Source organism: Lepus europaeus, chromosome 10 (genome assembly GCF_033115175.1).
Source record: "Lepus europaeus isolate LE1 chromosome 10, mLepTim1.pri, whole genome shotgun sequence".
In the NCBI taxonomy this organism is placed as follows: Eukaryota; Metazoa; Chordata; class Mammalia; order Lagomorpha; family Leporidae; genus Lepus; species Lepus europaeus.
The window spans coordinates 108090482-108106162 of record NC_084836.1 but is presented as its reverse complement, the minus strand read 5'-3'; the positions used below and the strand labels follow the sequence as shown (position 1 = coordinate 108106162).

General features: G+C 41.7%; 1 protein-coding gene across 3 annotated transcripts in view; it reads left to right on the top strand.

Moving 5' to 3' along the window:
- ZHX3 (zinc fingers and homeoboxes 3) overlaps window positions 1–15681 on the top strand; it is a 120835-nt gene that overhangs the window by 37121 nt on the left and 68033 nt on the right. The gene's annotated exons all lie outside the window — the stretch shown is intronic.

The following is a 15681-nucleotide window of genomic DNA, read 5'->3' as shown; positions in this document are numbered from 1 at the left end:
CCTGCACCCACATGGGAGACCAGGAGAAGCGCCTGGCTCCTGGCTTCGGATCAGCGAGATGCGCCGTCCACAGTGGCCATTGGAGAGTGAACCAACGGCAAAAAGGAAGACCTTTCTCTCTGTCTCTCTCTCTCTCTCACTATCCACTCTGCCTGTCAAAAAAAAAATATATATATATATAGTTGAAATAGACAAATATTGAGAAGTCTCTCATGCACACTGATCATTGCTAAAGAACCACTAAGGATGTATGATTAGAAGTGCTTTCTGTTTGTCTTTATACTTTTTTTGCATTTTTAATTTTAAAAGAGACTTTATGTAAAAGAAGTATATTCTAAACAGTGAGTGTTACTGTGATGCTATTGTAAATTTTTCTTAACCATTATCAGCACAAGAACTCTATTAGCTAATAGTTTAAAATTATAACAATAATTAGCATTTATTGAGCTTTTAGATTCTGTACTAGACATACTATACTAAGTATTTTATATGCATTGTCTCATTTAGTCCTCAATAATTCTGTGAGCTAGGCACTATTGTTAGTTTTAGTTTAGAAACAAAAAATCTGATGCTACAAAGATTGAGTAACTCTTTGATGATATAGCACTAGTTATTAAATAGCACTGCCGTAACACCAGCTAGTGAGCAGCACAGATAAAACAAGAACTTGCACAAGTCTGACTCTAGAGCTCATGATTTTAACTACTACCTTATTCTTCTTCTACCCACATTTTTTTACTTTATTTTGGCAAAATTACTGGAGTGCTAAATTAAACTGACATCTCTAAAAAATTTGATGACACTTTACTGTATATGGTATTATAAAATTTTGTAAATGGAAGGATCTTTTATTTTATTTTATTTTTGACAGGCAGAGTGGACAGTGAGAGAGAGAGACAGAGAGAAAGGTCTTCCTTTGCCGTTGGTTCACCCTCCAGTGGCCACTGCGGCTGGCACGCTGTGGCCGGCGCACCACGCTGATCTGAAGCCAGGAGTCAGGTGCTTCTCCTGGTTTCCCATAGGGTGCAGGGCCCAAGCACTTGGGCCACCCTCTACTGCACTCCCGGGCCATAGCAGAGAGCTGGCCTGGAAGAGGAGCAACCGGGACAGAATCCGGTGCCCCGACCGGGACTAGAATCTGGTGTGCCGGCGCCGCTAGGCAGAGGATTAGCCTGTTGAGCCACGGTGCTGGCCATGGAAGGATCTTAATGAACTAGATCAACTCTCTCGTTTTATGAGTAGGGAAACAGAGGACCATGCAAGTTAACTTGTCCAAGATTACAGAAGTGGAGACAGAAATATCTAAAGGAAAGGTCTTCTGACACTAATATTAGTATTATTTCCTCTAGAATCAGAGCATTTAACCTCAAAAAAGTATTAGAGTTTTATTGGAATGACTTAAGAAAATATTTTATCCAGAGATGCTTATGCTATAAAGCTGGCATTTATATAACCAAAATTTGCTAATGTAAATAGCTTCCATGGAGAAGAGTGGCAAACATGACCTTGGCCTTGGATAGATAGAGTTCAGTCTGGTGAGGATACAGAAGAGTAAAAAGAAATTGCAGTTCACCATGTTAGATTCTATGAGAGGAGTGAAAACAAGAATGGTCACCAAAAGGAAAACCTGCCCAATATTTGGAGGGAAAGAAGCAAGAGTAGTTAGGGAAACTTCTTAGAGGAATAAGTATCTAAGTGGAAATCGAAAGGACCAGTACGAATGTACTAGGTCAAGGGAGGATTGGGAAGTATATGGGGGAGACAGAGTAAGGGGGAAAACCATGTGGCAAGTACTCCAGTACATGTAATGTGGAGGGTGAGGTAGAGCCTGAAGGTGGTAGATGGGTAGATGGGTAGAGCACAGGCTAGAGAGGGGAGAAAGGCCCAGACCCAGATCACAACATGCCTAGACTTGCTGCTGAGGGTTTGAGGAAGGGTTTCTGAAAACTCTACAGCATGAGAATGACCACCCTCAGTTTCAGTGAGAAAGATTAAACCTTGAGTAGTGTGGAAAATGGATTACAGGGGCTGGTGCAATGGCACAGTAGGCTAAGCCTCCACCTGCAGCATTGGCATCCCATAGGGATGCCTGTTCATGTCACAGCTGCTCCTCTTCTGATCAGCTCTCTGCTATGGCCTGGGAAAGCACTGGAAGATGGCTCCAGTGCTTGGGCCCCTGTACCCGCATGGGAGACCTGGAAGAAGCTCCTGGCTCCTGGCTTTGCTTGGGCCTATCTCTGGCTGTTGCGGCCATTTGTGGAGTGAGCCAGTGGATGGAGGACCTTTTTCTCTGTGTCTCTCTCTCTCTGATTGTAACTTTACCTCTTATATAAATAAAATCTTTAAAAGAAAGAAAATGGATTGCAGAGGGCTTGAAGGGTAGGGTCTGAGTGGGAAGGGCTGTTCCTTTGAACAAATACAAGTATATAACTGTATCAAACAGCAATTTGAAAAAAGATTCGAGTTGGAAAACTGCCAAGTGTTAGATACTGGTGGGAGGCGGGAGGCAGGAGAAAGTGGGATTAGGCATTTTGTTATTTACTGAAATGGGCAATATAAGAAATGGATCAGGTTTGAGAGAGATGATTCTGCTTTGGGATGTGATGAACTTGGGAGGCATTGGGCCATCCAAGAGCAGATATTCAGTGAGTAACTGGTCCTGTGGTGAGCTTTCAGGGTTGTTGGCATGGAAGGTGGGACTTGAAGCAGTTGGAACAGAGGAGATAGATCAGCAAGGGGAAGAGAGTGGCCTGAGAGGAGGAGGCAGTCTAGCATAGCATGCTGCCTGGCGCCTTCTGAGTACCCAATAAATGTTTATAAACTCATTTATTTGATCAACAGCTGTATTCTTCTTCAAGTAATTATGTAATAAACATCCCTTATTCAGTAATTGAAACATTATGAAGCAAGTACAGTTTTCTTATAACTCTGGGGAAGCCAGCTTTTTTCTATTACAAAGGTTTGGGAAGTGGAGGTTTTTGTGTAATAGCCTTTCTTTTTTCCCCTCTTTTTAAAATTACATTAAGTAAGGCATATGTGCCTTACATATGTGCTCATACCATCCAAAAAATGTGGAAGTATGCAGAGTAAAATGTCACTTTATTTTTCTGCTGGTCTCTCTGCCCAAAACCTTTTGAAAATTACTTTCCATGTACTGTTCTAAAAGAGGTTGTATTCTAGTCTAGATTGGAAGTTTAAAAATGTGATTCCTCATGTTTATAATCAACTCAAAGTAACTATAGGCAAGTTACATTAACTAATGTACAGTGACTGCCTCCCCAGGAGATAAGCTTGCCTTTGCCCTTGGTGGTGAGCTACTTTGCTTTTATAGGAAGTCATTCAACTGCATAGCAAGTGAGAGCTGAAACCCTGCCCTACATTATTAATTTTGGAAGCTTTATCACAGCTGGACCAATGCAGAGAAGAGGGTTCTTATTTCCAAGGTACAGACAATCACAATGTGGCTGGCTTTGTGGCTCAGAGTTAAGTTGCTTCCTGCAACACCAGCATCCCATATAGGTACCAGTTTGAGTACTGGCTACTCCACTTCTGATCCAGCTTCCTGCTGATGTGCTTGGAAAGCAGCAGATGGCCCAAGTGCTTGGGCCCCTGTATCCATGTGGGAGACCTAGATGAAGCTCCAGGTTTTGGTATGACCCAGCCCTGGCTGTTGCAGTCATTTGGAAAGTGAGCCAGTGGATGAAAGATCCCTCTCTTTCTCTGTCTCTCCCTCCATGTACAACTCTGCCTTTCAGAAAAATAAATCTTTTTTTTTTAAATAAATCTTTTTAAAAAAAGATTTATTTTTATTTATTTGAAAGAGTTACACGGAGAGGAGAGGTGTGGGGGGGTCTTCCATCCGCTGGTTCACTCCTCAGCTGGCCACAATGGCCGGAGCTGCGCTGATCCAAAGCCAGGAGCCAGGAGCTTCTCCTGGGTCTCCTATGTGGGTGCAGGGGCCCAAGGACTTGGGCCATCCTCCACTGCTTTCCCGGGCCATAGCAGAGAGCTGGATAGGAAGTGGAGCAGCCCATATGGGATGCCGGCGCTTCAGGCCAGGGCGTTAACCCACTGCGCCACAGCACCAGCCCCATTAATAAATCTTTTAAAAAAAATCACTGGTGTGTGAATGCATGTGTGTAAGCACATGCTTGTACACACAAACACACACTCCTAATAGGACATATATTCTGAAGTGTGGTTGGTGATGCATTGACTTTTGAGTATTATTACTTGTATCAGTCTCATTAGTGAGAAGTTGTTGTAAGATGTTACACATTTTATTAGATTCTTTATTTGCTCAGTTTAACTGCACGCACTGGAATTAGGTTTCTGGGTGATGTTTGGCTGTCATTTAGAGGTGGACTTCATTAGAGGCGTTGAAAGCCTGATTGTATCTAATGGGCCTCTGAGGCATTGCTTCTACAGTGTTGAAAATGAATAAAAATATGTGCTTAGGGAGATTGTTATCTGGTAGGGAGAATGAGAAGAGAAATTATGTAATGCCTTTGATGTTTGCAGTGAACCACTGAATCTAGAATTTAAATGAAAAAAACTAGTCCAGAGCAAAAGCACTGAAAAGTACTTAGTTATTCGATATCTTGTTGATTTGTTTCTTCTCTGTCTTCCCCATCTTGATAAAATGTTTCCTTTGTGGACTTAATTGTTAGCTCCAGAAACCTAGAAATTGTCCTTAACAACCCTGTCCTTCATGCCCAATCTACCAAGGCTTGCAGATTCTATACCCTAATGTGGACCACTCTCAATGTAGCCAAGCCTTCTGTAATGGCTTTGTTTTCTGTTTCTGCTGTTAATCTCACACATTCCCATTCATTTTACATTTCAACCAAAGTGATCTTTTTGGAAACTCTTAACTGGCTTCCATTGCACTTGGGATAAAATGTTTAAACCCCTAACTCTGTGATGTGTGATGAGAATTTGGATTAGTTAACCTTCGCTTGAGCCTTCTCACTGGCATTCAGTATGCCATCTGTCAGATGCTGCAGGACTCATCCTTTTGTATGAACCTAACTTTCTCTGTCAAAATCAAAATATAAATAGCATCTATGTTTACTCCACAAATAAATCTAGATGATCCAATATATGTGTGATATATTTCTAATTTTTTTTGAGAGGATGGGGGAAAGAAAATTACCAAAGAAACAATAGGAGCAAATTTCTGAGTTGGAGAAAAACCTGAATGTCAGGTTGAAAGGTTCTGCCATATAATTTGTAACAGTATTGAAAAAGAAACACCTAAATGCAGCTTGGTAAAATTTTTTAGATGTAAAAATAAAAAAAATCCTGCAGTTTAAGCAGGGGTGGGGGGCAGTTGTGTTAATTGTAACAACAGGAAAACTGGGCTTTCAACAAACCTCTTAATCTGTAATACCAGATACTAAAACACAACTAGAGCAATTTCTACATTGTTTAAAAGGAGAAACAATTTTAAACAGAATCTCATAAATCTCTAAAACTTTCATTTACATATAAAGGCAAAATAAAATTTCTGGGGAGTAGGCAAGAGCTCCATGAAGTTCACACCATGCTTTATAGGGGTGAGGGGAAGCAATCAGCAGCGAGTTAAATTTTAAATCCAAGAAACAAGAGACAACTCAGGATACAAAAAGCAGTGCTGAACAAATAAATAAATAAAACTTATGGCTAAAGCTCCACAATCGCTGATAAAACAGACATGAGGTGAGATACAACTTCGACAAAGAACTCTTGAATCAAAAGAAGTATAATATGGGGCCGGTACTGTGGTGCAGTGGGTTAAAGCCCCGACCTGCGGTGCCCGCATCCCATGTGGGCACAGATTCGAGTTCTGGGTGCTCCACTTCTGATCCAGCTCCCTGATAATGTGCCTGGGAAAGCAGCGGAGGGTGGCCCAAGCCTTTGGGCCACTGCACCCACATGGGAGACCCAGAAGAAGCTCCTGGCTTTGGATTGGCTCAGCTCCAGCCATTTGGGGAATGAACCAGCAGAAGGAAGACTTTGTCTCTCTAACTCTTTCAAATAAATAAATCTTAAAAAATAAAAATAAAGGGAGGAGTTTAAAAAAAAAAAAAAAGGAAAAGAAAAAAGAAGGAGCTGCCTGGATCCAACACAAGGAAAGCCCTGTCTCCCTGACTCGTGTCCACCACCATGCTGGGGTCAGTTGTGTGACAACCTAAGGTGGTGGGGACAGAGGCTGAGAGACCTGATCTCCCCCCTCACCCCGCAAAAAAAAAAAAGGTACAATATAGAAAACTAATCAGAAATTCTGAACAAAATTCTGGGAGCCAGGAAAAGAGAAGCAGACATATGCAAAGTCCTCTGGTGTTACAGATTAAGAGGTCTGTTGAAAGCCCAGTTTTCCTGTTGTTACAATTAACACAACTGCCCCCCACCCCCTACTTAAACTGCAGGATTTTTTTTATTTTTACATCTAAAAAATTTTACCAAGCTGCATTTAGGTGTTTCTTTTTCAATACTGTTACAAATTATATGGCAGAACCTTTCAACCTGACATTCAGGTTTTTCTCCAACTCAGAAATTTGCTCCTATTGTTTCTTTGGTAATTTTCTTTCCCCCATCCTCTCAAAAAAAATTTAGAAATATATCACACATATATTGGATCATCTAGATTTATTTTCCTTTCCTCCCTCATATAAGGGAGTCTTCAAAAAGTTCATAGAAAATGCATACTGTGAAAAAAACTATACACAGATTTTAAAAAATTTTGCACTAAAATAAAAACCTTTAAATGTAAGTGGCATATAAAAATTATACAAATTCTAGGGTATATGTGACATTTTTGTACACACACACATTGTGTAATGTCCAATCAGGTAAGTGTGTCTGTCTGTCTTAAACATTTGTCATTTCTTTATGCTGAAAGCATTCAAAATCCTTTCTTGCAGCTTTTTGGTTTTTTTTTTGTTTTCTTAGGAAAACATATACTACATTATCATTACATGCAGTCCCAACCTACCATGTAATAGAAGATGGGAAGTTCTTACTCCTATCTACCTGTAACAATATTCTTTAATTAATTTTTCTCTCCACTTCACCACTTCCTCCTCTCCAGGGCGTTTGGCAGTCACCATTTTACTCTGAACCTCTGTGAGATCAGCTTTTCCACATGCGTGAGATGGTGCAGTACTTAGCTTATTTCACCTAATGTAATTACCTCCAGTTCCATCCACATAGTTGCCAATGAAAAGATTTCATCCCCTTTTTTTAAGGCTGAAATCCCATTTGTCGATTTTTGCTTTTGTTTCCTGTGCTTTTAGGGTCTGATCCAAAAAATCCTTGCCCATTCCAGTGTCCTGAAGTTAAACTTATTTTTTCAGATGAACGTTTTGGAAGTTCCTTCATACTTCCTTTCTCTTAGTCTGGGATGTTTGATCAGTTCCATCTCACAGTTCACCACTTGTGTCTTTGGTCATGCTCCTTTTGCTATTCGGACCTCTGTTGAGGAATTAAAATGTTTTTTGTAGTTTTGTTGTTCTATTTCCCATGAGTAACTTTATAAAAAAAAAAAAAAAGACTTTATTTGAAAGGTAGAGTTACAGACAGAGAGAGGGAGAGACAGAGAGAAAGGTCTTCTATCTGCTGATTCACTCCCCAAATGGCCTCAATGGCTGAAGCTGAGCCAATCCAAAGCCAGGACCCAGGAGCTTCCTCCAGGTCATCCCATGTGTACAGAGGCCAAGCACTTGGGCCATCTTCCTCTGCTTTTCCAGGCCAGAGCAGAGAGCTGGATCAGAAGAGGAGCAGCCAGACAAGAACCGGTGCCCATCTGGATTGACTGCACCCCAGGTGGAATCTTAGCCTACTATGCCACATCTTGGCCCCCAGGAGTAACTATTTTGTACTGCTCCCTCCTTCCTCTACTCCTTAGCATCTGCATTGTTTTTTTTTTTTTTAAAGATTTATTTTTATTTATTTGTAAGGCAGAGTTAGAGTGTGAGAATCTTCCATCCGTTGGCTCATCCTCCAAATGGCTGCAAAGGCTGGGGCTGGGCCAGGCCAAAGCCAGGAAGCAAGAGCTTTATCTGGTCTCCTACATGGGTGCAGGAGACCAAGGACCAGTGCCATCCTCCTCTGCTTTCCCAGGCACACCAGCAGGGAGCTGGATCAGAAGTGGACATGAACCAGTGCCTTATGGGATGCTGATACCACAGTGACCCAACCCACTGTACTACAACACCAGCCCTACATTGTTCTTTTTATAATTTTTAGGAGCTGGTGTTGTGGCATGGTGGGTAAATCCTCTGCCTATGACACCAAAGTATCCCATACGGTACCAGTTAGTGTCCTGGCTGCTCCACTTCCAAGCCAGCTCCCTACTTACGGCCTGAAAAAAGCATTGGAAGAAGGGCCAAGTATTTGGGCCCTGCCACCCACGTGAAAGACCCAAGTGAAGTTCCTGGCTCCTGGTTTTGGCCTGGCCCAACTCCAGCTGCTGCAGCCTTCTGGGTAGTGTTCCAGCAGACAAAGATCTCTGTGAATCTCCCCTTCTTTCTCTAACTCATGACTTTCAAAAAAATTAAATAACTGTTAAAATTTTTTATTTGAGAGAGAGAGAGTTCCCATCTGCTAGTTCACTTGCCAAATACCTGCGGCAGCCAGGGCCGGACCAGGCTGATGCCAGGAGCCAGGAACTCAGTCCAGGTCTCTCTCATGGGTGGTGGGAACCCAGTTTCTTGAGCCATCACCACTCCTCCAGGGTCTGCATTGGTAGCAAGCCAGAGTCAGGATCCACGTGTAGGAATTGAATTCAGGTTCTCTGATACAGGATGCAGGCATCTTAACTGCTAGGCCCACTTCCCCTCATAGGTTTTTGAAAGGGTAGTTTCATAGATCCTCTGGGAATACTAAAATTGTTTCTTTCGTTAGCTCTGTTTCCTCTGGGATTGGTCCCTCTGTCCAACTTAGTGTCATTTTTGTTATTTTCCTTAGTTGGGTTTTTGTTCACATTTATAAATGAGGATCCGGACCAGTGGTTTACAATCCTAAGAGTACATTGAATTATCCAGAAAGCATTTAAATGCAAATGTCCGGACCCTATTCTCTCTATAAATGCTGGTTCAATTGGATGCTGATAGAGCCTAGGCAACTGTTATTTTCCAAAAGCTCTCCAGATAATTCTGATGTACAGAGTTGAGAACCCTGGTTATGTGATCAGAGTGGTAAGTGTTTTAGGTTCTCTAAGCACAAATGGGAATTACTATTTCAAAAGTATATTTGGAGTATATGAGCCCTGGTTCTGCTAAATACTGGTAATATCCCTCCAGGGTTCGGAGTCAGCTGCCTTTTGGGTGGGTATGTGCCTTGTCACATGTGTTACTATTGTCCTGGCATTTGTGGGTGGTCCCCTACAGCTGATTCCCCCACTTCATTGTGGAGAACTGTTCTCACAGCTTAGCTTTGCTGAGAAAGTTGGAGGATGCATTTGTTCCCCAAACCTTTAATTATTCTTCTGACAATCTCTAGTTCACTTCTGCTTCCACAGTGTCTGAATTTGGGTTGCTTACCCTGGGGATCTATAGATGCACATAGATTTTTAGAGGTCTTTTCTTTTGCTTGGTTCAAATTGAAGCTTCCTTGAGATACCTAAGCCATTACTTTCACTCAGTAGTCATGGCTCCCCTCTTCCATGAGATCTCTTCAAATAGAAAATTTGTATTATAAAAAAAAACTCTACATAGAGTATGCTTTTCCATGAACTTTTTACAGTACCTTGTAAATCCTCATACAGTTCTTGTGATGCCTCTTTGCTGTTTATCCTGTGCTGCTGTGGACTTAATCTTTTATATTTTTTAATATATATTCTGACTCTTAGATAGTCTTTTATGTTCACCCTCTCAAGAGCAGGGAGAAGTACCTTCTACTGTTCTGTTATTCATGAAGAATTAGAGTTCCCAAATATTGGTTACCTCTGAAAAGTGTCACATGTCTAAGGAATGTAGCAGACTGTTCACAGAGGGGGAGTTACAGATTTCACCAAATGAAAAATTGCTTCATTGTATCAATTTAAAAAATGCATTTGAGCCGGCGCCATGGCTTAACAGGCTAATCCTCTGCCTTATGGCGCCGGCACACCGGGTTCTAGTCCCGGTTGGAGCACCGGATTCTATCCCGGTTGCCCCTCTTCCAGGCCAGCTCTCTGCTATGGCCCGGGAAGGCAGTGGAGGATGGCCCAAGTGCTTGGGCCCTGCACCCGCATGGGAGACCAGGAGAAGGACCTGGCTCCTGCCTTCGGATCAGCGCAGTGCGCTGGCCGCAGCAGCCATTGGAGGGTGAACCAATGGCAAAAAGGAAGACCTTTCTCTCTGTCTCTCTCTCTCTCACTATCCATTCTGCCTGTCAAAAAAAAAAAAAAATGCATTTGAAATTGTGAAACACCATTTTCTCATATCAAATTGGCAAAGTGTGTTTTTGTATGTATATATGGGGATTATGGTGGAGAGTGTGTAGAAGCACATTTTATTGTACTCCTTGAGGAGTGCAAAGTAGTATAATCTCAATGCAATTTGGCAATATGGATCTCAAAAATGTTTGTCCTTTGACCCAGGAATTCAAATTCTGGCAGTCTATCCCAAGAAATTGATCATGGGTGGAGACAATAACTTTTAAAAATTTATTTTCATTTTATTTGAAAGAGGAACACACAGAGAAATAAAGGGATCTTCCATCTGCTGGTTCACTCCCCAAATGCCTGCAATAGCCAGGATTGGGCAAGATGGAAGCCAGGAGCCTAGAATTCCATCCAGGTCTTCCACATCGGTGGCAAGAAACTAAGTACTCGAGTTATCACCTGCTGCCCCCCACCCACCCAGTGTATGCATTAACAGGAAGCTAAATAGAAAGCGGAGGAGCACTTTGATAACGGGATGCAAGCATCCCAAGTGGCATCTTGTCCATTGTGCCAAATGCCGGCCCAAGACAGTAATTTATATCCAAAGATGTTATGAAATAAATATAAACAAAAATAAAACAGACGTGCAAATTCCTGATACTGGATAGTGTCTAATTTTGATACATCCATACAACTAACAAAATTCAACAAACGGGGCTGGCGCTGTGGTGTAGTGGGTAAAGCCGCCGCCTGCAATGCCGAAATCCCAAATGGGTGCCGGTTCGAGTCCCAGTTGCTCCACTTCCGATCCAGCTCTCTGCTGTGACCTGAGAAGGCAATAGAAGATGGCCCAGGGCTTTAAGCCCCTGAACCCACATGGGAGACCCAGAAGAAGCTCCTAGCTCCTGGCTCTTGGCTTCAACTCAGCACAGCTCCAGCCATTGTGGCCAACTGGGAAGTGAACCAGCAGATGGAAGACTTCTCTCTCTCTCTCTCTCTCTCTGCCTCTCCTCCTCTCCCTGTGTAACTCTGACCTTGAAATAAATAAATTTTTTAAAAAGTCAACAAACAAAATGAAGCTAACAATAATAAATGCAAAGATTTCAGTGACATAAAGTGTTCATGTAATGATGCTAAGTGAAAAAAAAGGCTCTAAAATGGTTCTATTCAAAATTCCAATTCTATAAGAAGACGTGTTAAAAAATTAAAAATTAACAGTAATGATTTTTATGATTGGATTATGTGAGTTTTTACCCCTTGTAGTTTCATGTTCTTGTATTTTCCACATTTCTATAGTAAGCATATTATAGTCAGGGAAAAAAAATCAGTGTTTTTAGAATTGCCAAACTGTCCCAAATGTTTAACTTTGGTGGCATAAAAATTGCAAAGAATGCTCAAAAACTTTGGAAATGTTTGTTATATATATTTAAATGAAAAAGTACTAGTATATACAGGATAATCCCAATTTTCTTAAAGTTATGAGTATATATTTAATAAAGTGTTGACTGTTTAATTCTTGCTAGTGGATATTTTTAGGGTGACCTTTAATTTTCTTCTATTTACTTACTATTTGGATTGTGTGACTTCTCATCCCCAAGTCTTATCTACTTTTCTGTATTTTTCCAGTTTGTCTGTATTTAATGTTGAATACTCTTATAATTAGTGGAATTTTTTATGCATTAAAAAGAAACCAAATCTGTCTATCCTCTACACTGTAATTCCTGACCAAAACTTGTCTGAGATATTTACCATGGAGGTTAGAGTAAGAGAGTTGGAGGGAGTCCTCTATGTAATTGCTTTTACAGAATTGGTTTATTAGTGTAAATTACCATACTACCTTAAAAAGATTTAACTTTGTTGTGTTTAAAGAAGTATTTGAATACATGCTTCAGATACCTTGCCTCTTTATCAAAATGTTAGCCACATAGGTACAACATAATGGAAAACTGCCTTTGGGCCATTAAAATTTTTTTGGTACTATTTTTTTTAATTGAGGTATAATTTACATACAGCAAAACATAGTGGTTTTAAGTGTATAGTTCAATACATTTTGAACAGTATTGCTACCTATGTAAACACTATCTCAACCCACATTAGAACAGTTTTGTCACCCTAGAAATTTCCCTATGTTCCCTCTTGTCAGTCTTCCTCATTCAAAGATAATCTCCGCTCTGATTTTTATCCCCACAGATTAATTTTGTGTTGAGAAATTCCATAGAGAATCCTACAACATATTCCTCTATGTCTGGTTTACTTTGCTCAGCATGATTTTGAGATCAATCCAGATAAGCGTTACTTATTCTTTATTGCCTAGTAGTATTCCATTGTGTGAATACCCCAATTTGTTTACCCATTCTTAGGTTGACAAACATGTGTCCAGGTTCTGGCTATTTTAAAATCAAGGCTGGTTAGTTTGCAGCTGTGTTATAAGCGTCAGCTGCCATCTGCTTCCTCTTTCCTGTCTAGCAGAGCTTGCAAACCAGGCATTTGCCTTGCAGTAAGGGCTGGTTTCCAGGAGCTTGTAACTAAGACCACCACAAAGAGAGCAGAGAATACAACTGAAACAGGCCTGCCAAGTCCCAGCCGGAGGCCTCAGGAGTTCAGCTCTCAAGCACAGAATGGCAGGCCTGCAAATTAACTGAAAGCACCCTTTGCAGAAAGAAAAGAAAGAAAGAACTCAGCGCCGAGAGCGCTCAGGGCACCCAATCAGAAACCAGGAAAACCACCGCCACATTGGATCAGATCACAGTGGTTGTTTTGAGACAGAGGGGTTACTCGGCATGCTGAGCCTGGACTACACACGCTAGTACTTGCAGCCCAAAGCAAGTGTCCCTGGAGTACCTGAACTGGGTGCCCTTCTGCTGGGGCTTCTGGGATGGGGAGCGCCAGGATGCACTTGAAACACTTGTGGGTTGCCTCTGTCAGCTCTTCCAACTTGAGCTACATAAAAAACCCAGATACTTTTGTTGGGTAGGGGTACATGCTGATACCTGGAAAAAATTTTAAAACCTCAGAGACTCAAGTGGGTATCCTACACTGAGGTGTTTAGCATATCACCCCAGAGCAGGAATTCCGAGTTCTGGGTTTGAGAGGCCCAGGATATGTCTCTGTCTGACAGCACCCCTCATCCCCACATCATTCCTTGTAGAATTCATTTCCCTTTGTGCCACCACAAACCAAAAACCTTGTGGACTTGATCCTTTTTCCTCAGGTACTGCCACTTTATCTCACCTGTCCTCTAAATGTTAATGCTGAATTCAGGTGAGCTGAGTGCAACTAGAACTGAGGAAATATGGAGGGATACGCACAAATGTTAAGTTAGCTTGATGAAAGCAATCTTAGAGGATGGGGAATTGTGCAGGCCTTAATCAGAAGAGAGGAAGCCTTCTCCACCTACCATTCTGGAAGCATTTATGGCAAAACTCATGCCATGAGAGGGAGTCTGTGATGGATGTGGTACTGACCAGCCTTGCTGATACTTGCACCTAGGGAATTCTTGGACTGCTTGGCCTCGGACTCAGCCTGCAAACGCTGTACTCCATGTGTGTCCTGGCTCGGCTGCCTCCTTTCTGGTGCTATATTGTCTGGCTCTTGCTTCACCGTATCAGGTCTTTACCTGGTTAATCTGGCTCCCGCTTTTTCTCCAGGCCTGTTTTTTTTTTTTTTTAAACTTGTCTCCTTTCCCCCTGCCTTCTTCAACTTAAGTTTTGTGGTGAAAACAACAACAACAAACTAAACATTGACTCAGAATTCTTAACTTTGCATTAGCCAACATCCCCTGCCAAGGCCCTGACCCTGAGCACCTGCCAGAAGATATTTTTATTGCCTTTAGTTTCATTATAGATGACAAAATACATGGAATTGGATTTCTTTTTCCTGGGATTTGCTTGCTACTTGTTTATTCCAACACCAGATACTATTTTCTGATTGAAGTTATTTATAGGCAATTTGATTTTTAAAACTTTGTGACACAGCTCGATCACCTCAGACTGCACGTCTCTTGTGGCTCATGTATTGAGAGGAGGTATAAAATAAACCTTAGAAAAGTTGACATCAGACATGGGAGCTGAATCAGTAGCTGCCCTCAGACTCATAATCTGTTGGTCTCAAAAATGACTTTTATTTTTGGGAAATATACTATTTCCTTGACATTGCTTGTCTTAGAGAACTCCAGTTATTTTTCCTAGGTTACTACATCTCCTTCGGTTCTAATTTTGATGTGAGCAAAGGACAGATGGTGTCCAGCCAAAGTTGCATTTATAACTTCGAACAATTGTTTTCCCATAGACTTGAGCCAAAAGTTTTAGAGAAAATACTGTTTTTAAGTCTTCCTCTCCATCCCCTACCTTACCCAATTATAGTAAACACTTTACTTTCTGTCTACCCAACTTTGAGTAAAATCTTTGGCACGGTAGCTAATGTTTCATAATCAATTTGGTGGGGATGGGAGGAGAGGATTTGAACTAAAAGAATTCCTGATACACTCTGTGGAGTCTGTTAAACAACTTAATCTTATCAGTGAACATAAAGTTCATGTGGGTCAACTTTTCCAGTAAGAGCTGAAGATGATGAAACAATGATAAATCGAGCAGGCTGGTGTTGTGGCATAGCAGGTAAAGCCACTGCCTACAATGCTGGCATCTCGTACGGGCTCTGGTTTGTGTCCTGGCTGCTCTGCCTCCAATCCAGCTTCCTGCTAATGGCCTGGGAAAAGCAACAGAAGACAACACATATGCTTGGGCCCCTGACACCTATGTGGGAGACCCAGATGAAGCTCCTGGTTCTCAACTTTGGACTAGCTCAGCCCTGGCTATTGCAGCCATCTGGGGAGTGAACCAGTGAATGGGAGATCTCTCTCTATATATATAACTCTGACTTTCAAAATAAATAAATGTATCTTTTAAAAAAGGAAAATTATGGCTGATGCTGTGGCTCACTAGGCTAATCCTCCGCCTGCGGCGCTGGCACACCAGGTTCTAGGCCTGGTCGGGGTGCCAGATTCTGTCCCAGTTGCTCCTCTTCCAGTCCAGCTCTCTGCTGTGGCCTGGGAGTGCAGTGGAGGATGGCCCAAGTGCTTGGGACCTGGACCTGCATGGGAGACCAGGAGGAAGCTCCTGGCTTCAGATCGGCGCAGCCCGCAATGTGATGGCCGTAGCGGCCACTTGGGGGAATGAACCAATGGAAAAAAGGAAGACCTTTCTCTCCAACTCTGCCTGTCAAAAAAAAAAAAAAAAAAGGAAAATTATAAATCAAGTAAACAAAAATCCTTGAGTTTTAACCCTCCAAAGACAAACAATAACATTTTGAATAATTGATCTCATTCTCCGTAGTAA